We start from the raw sequence: 5268 nt of genomic DNA on the forward strand, positions 1-5268 counted from the left end.
TAGTTCTATGCTATTCGACCTGGCCAATAGGAAGAATCGCCTCCTTCTGCTCTTTGCTGATCGGCATGTCTGCTCCTGCTCTATTCTTCTCTCATGCTGAAGAAAAAGCCACAGAGCTGTGTGTTGATTCGTCAGTGGACGCTTGACTCACCATGCTACAGAGTAAGCTGACTATACAGCCAGAATACGGTCTGTATTCTGCAAAGCGTGCGTGACAAAGGACTATTGCACGGCTACGCTCAACCGTTGGTGTCTGTGCACCACCTTAAACAATAACATTTTTTTACCTTTTCCTGTCGTAAATAGAAGTCGCGCATGTCTTCCTTTGAAATTATTTGCATTTATGTAAGGATTTATCGTGCCTATATTTACGATATTGGACCGCTAAAACATTGTTTTGCCTAAAAAACGCGCTTTTTTAATGCCTAAAATGCGGCCTCTAGTCCTATCAATGTTCTCAGGAGCGATAGCTCCTTTTCTGGGTACAACCCAGAAAACGACTTTATGCGTGCGTTTTGCCTTGAGGATCAGCCAACGTCAATTTCCTCTTCCTCGCACGTGCGTCGTCATAGCAACGGACACGTGCAGTGTCCGTTTGTTTTCTCCCGCGCACTCTTCTCCGTCGATCGGCGAGAGCCGCGAGTCGGAGGGCGCGCGGGCCTTTACGCCTCAACTCCTGTCACGTGCAAGTCCCGTGTGCCGCTGCCAGCCACGCGGGGCCGCCGACGCGCGTAACAGCGCCGCGGCATGCTTCCCGCGGTAGTTGCTGCTATCACTCGGCAGGCTTGGTTTAACTGCGTTCAACAGCGGCATCTTTTGACATTATCTCTATGTCACCACTTGGTCACGTGGATTTTGTTACGATCCACTGCATGTTAATTAAACGCGGGAGGTGGCATATTCCACTTCGTGGGGCATGTAACACTTCCGCATTAATAAGGAAAAGAAGAAGACGCTCAGGGAGGCCACGAGTTCTTTATTTCTCGTATTGGCGATCAGCCACACGTCCAACACAAGCGCAACTCTCGTGCACTTCGAAGAAAAGAAAAAACCGCTAGCAGCACTGTCACTTGCTCACGACACTTGGAAGTTCGTCCAACGATCGTAAGTCATCCATCCCCCATGTGCACCATCAGGCATGCACGAAAGGCGACCAATGCATATTACAGATATGGCAGACCACAGAAGGAAACCACACGGGAATTGTAGAGCCGGCTAGAATATAATATGGACCACGTGAGCACGCGGCGAAATTGAAGTCTGCGCCATCTAGTGGCGAGCAGTCTGCTGTCGAGAGCCTAGCTGAGGCCGCGCAAACACCAGAACAATGCTCTCGACAGCAACCAGGTGGCCATATCAGCACGCGCTTACGTGGTCCGCAGTATTTTGTAGCCTACTGTATGCGTGACGCAGCTGCCAAGTGCCGCGGACCGATGACAGCGTTCTGTACACCACATACGTGTATCATCGGCTACACTCGGCAGTGCGTAGACAGTCGAATGTGCCCACCCACGACATGTCAAATGATAGTTCAGAAAACAATTTGCGGTTGATATGCTTGTTCCTTTTACAATTCCCACACAGACACCAACACTATACGCTCCCAGTCCATAAAGGGGGTGGGGGGGCTGCAGAACCCCGCGCTTCACATTCGGTACAGCGTGCACAATACAGACGCCGATGGCAGTTAGCGCTACACGGTCAGGGGACACACAGCACAAGGCACTAGACAAACATTGCATGTATGTGCAACGTAGGAAGAAAAACTTAACAGGGGGTTCTAAATAATGCACACGTTCCGAGGAAAAAGTACCCCGCCATGGCGAAGACGACCACCTACTGGCAGTAGCTTTGATTGCACACAAAGGGTAGCACGCGCGGTACACTGCCTGCGTAGGGGGCGCTCCGATCGGAAGCGTACATTGCACGGGTGTCGCCCGACCACACGTCTAACAAGCGAACGCTGGCGTCACAGTTGATGGAGGGCACTCCTCCAATAGGTGCAACCAGCAAAAAAACTGCAAAGCACAACAGAGATTGCCTACAGTTACGCATTCACACTTTTGTCAGTCGTGCTTCTACACTTCAAAATGTCCACTCATTCTCGCTATAGACACAAGGAGCAGGACATGACACTAAAGGATTTACATAGGAAATGTGTCATAGATGTCGTCCTGTGCATCCGTGGCCTGAACATCTACGTTCAGATGAGTAACATGTACAACCAATTGGTGGTTCACACCACACTTAAAATTTGTAGACTGATGGTGTTAGATGGTCTAGTTCATTGCGCCCTAATCGTCAGCACATCGCACGTGTGTTGATAGCACACTGAAGCTCCGAAACGTGTTTTTCACGCTAAAAAATTAAACGATCCTTTTGAATCCAGGCGCCAATTTTGCTTACACTGAATGTACAGAATGCTAACAAGCTGTAGCAACCCAGATGGATATGTACAATAAAGTTTGTAGTTTCACTACCTGCCACTCTAAATGACAAAAAATAGGCTTGAACGCTCTGCAAATAAAAGCAGAGTGCAAAAAGGACAGGACGAGAGAGGCAAGGCGACAGGACGAATACTCTCTTGTCCTGTCTTTTTTTTTTTTGCACCGTGTTTTATTTTAAGACCATGAACCAACTCGCCCAGCAAAGCATTCAACTGCCTGATGCTGTCATACTCATGCGACGACACTGTGATGTATCACTGCGCTCATATGACACACTACTGGTTTGATTCTGTTCTACTGCAAAACATTACAGAGACGAGAATCGTTTTATAAGTGAGCACATCGAAAACTCTCGAGACAAGGAGCCGATCTGCATGTTTCTACTTTCAACGGCGGCAAAACCAAAACAAAAAGTCATACTTGCAATGACAGCAAAACAAATCGTTTTTTTTCCTCGAAAATTCGTATAAAATCCTATAAAAATCTGAAGGCTTAAGCAAAGCGGGTCAGGTTATGAAGAGGTACGCCCTCCGACAAGTATGAATGACAAGGTGCACACTTCAAGTCTTAATGAACTGTTGCAGATTTTCATTAACAGTGTAGGCTGTGATTCCTCTTGTACCATCAACACATGTGCATGAAAAGGTGAAGAGGTAATAGGTGAGGGCAAACAAATTGCACCTTTCTCGGTATGAGTCGCAAATATGTTTGCTTTCTGTATTACGACACCCTGATTTGAAAATTACACTGCAGGACACATACATCCACATTTGTGCAATGTAGCCGTAGAAAGCTCGCACAGCCTAGTAAATGTGCTTAAATCTATGTATGGATGGTTATAGCACGAAACAGAGGCAAGCAAAACGCTTAAAACGTGACTGGTGTGGCAGCAAATACAGGTTATTTGCAACAGATCCTACCGAAATCAAAGCTAGCCATTATTGACCAACACTTAGCTCATATTTTACACAGCCGTTAGGATCACTGTATATCTAGATTGGCAAGAGCAATGAAGATGTCACGCAGATAAATTTAAAAAATGGATTCAGCACCAGGTTTAATAATCCCTAGCAAAAATTCCCAATAAAAAACCAATAGCCTATTGGGTTATTGACACCTATTGGTCTATTGGTTCTATAGGTCTATTGGAACTGTATTTGGCTATTGGTCTATTGGTTCTATATCAGCCTACTGGACCTATATTGGTGTATTGGTTCTCTATTAGCCAATTGGAATTATATTGGCCTATTGGTTCTGTATTTGCCTGCTGGCATTGTATTAGTTTTGTATTTGCCCACTTCTCAGCCCCATTAGAATTAGTCTTGCGCAAGTGTTTTATGGGTGTCTTGTCGTCATGCAGAAGGCCCACACTGTGGCAGCGCCCCTGCAATGATAATCACAGTGGATGAATGAGACATATGTTCAAATATATTCTCATAATCAAAACTACAAGTGCTTCTTCTGGCCCTTGATGATGTTGGCGATCTTGCGGGCCTCATCCGCACTCGAGGAAGTGCCTGAAAGATTCTGTAAATAAACAGAGCCATGAAATCAGAAAACAGTAACACATGTTTAATTAAAGTTTACCTTCAAAGCAATGTATAGAAAGTAGACGGCACAGTGAGAAATTATCTAGACCTTAATTCACTGCACATGTTCACAATGTTGCAGGAGCTGAACTATAGCAAAAAAACTGAGTGAAATATTACACACCCAACTGTGGCTTATTGCGTGGAAGAAAACAGTATATCGGCAAAATTTTGCGGCAAAAAAGGAAGGAAAAGAAAGGGGCAAATTTTTTTTAAAAAATTAAGCAGCACCTTATCCCGTTTACACGCTTGCGTCCTGTGTTTTTTGAGCTGTACCCAAGAATGAACTGCAAACTCGTCCTTAAATTACAGCAAACTCAATAATCACTTACTATCTGTGACGTGCTCTTATTCACGATGGTGGTGCGACTATCATACTAGAGCGTGCCACTAAATCTCAACTTAAAGATGGCATGAAATAAATTAAGCTAGGGTAGATTCACGATGAGGCAACGGTAATATGTAAGACAGTAGTAAAGGCAGCCTAGATTCCATATCGTTGCAAGCCGAACACAGCAGTCAGGCTGCAATGAGTTGGATATAACACACGTGCTGCATGTTACGTGCTTATGCAATTAAGGCCAACAACATTAATAACCCACTCCTGCGATAGCCCTAATTGGGCTGCAGTATATAAAAATAAAAAATATGAAATAAAAAATCGCACCAGTGCGGTACATATGCTATGCACATTTTGTATAATGAATTATCATGTGGCCTTCTGTGGTTATTGTAACATTATGTCGAACAAGTATGATAAGCCGATTGGCGCGCACTACAACACACAAACAGCATCGACTAGAGCGTTTTACTATGAGGCGATAAACCGCGTTTTCGGCTTAACACGCACGTTGTAAATACTTACAAAGGACTTGCGAGACTCCAACTACACTCACGAGCAGGGCGCCTGTCCTTTACCTCTAATCTATGCTACGTTTTTTTGTGCATACTGACAAACACAAAAACAAACTGCAATAATATATGCGCTCAATCATTCACTTCTGAGAGCGTGTGGACTTGCAATCGAGGCGTTGCTGGTCTCGCTGTCATCAAATACCGGAGACAAAGGACGAGGGACTTGTTTTCCCGACCTTTCAGCTTCGTCCCAAGTTTGAATACAAAAAAAGGTGATATCAAATAAATACTAAATAGGAGTAACTACCATGCCCACTCAACTCACCAAACAATCGGAGCACATGGGCCTTGTTGCTCGTCTTGCCATTATTCTTGGT

This window comes from Rhipicephalus sanguineus, chromosome 8 (assembly GCF_013339695.2).
Source record: "Rhipicephalus sanguineus isolate Rsan-2018 chromosome 8, BIME_Rsan_1.4, whole genome shotgun sequence".
Taxonomy (NCBI): Eukaryota; Metazoa; Arthropoda; class Arachnida; order Ixodida; family Ixodidae; genus Rhipicephalus; species Rhipicephalus sanguineus.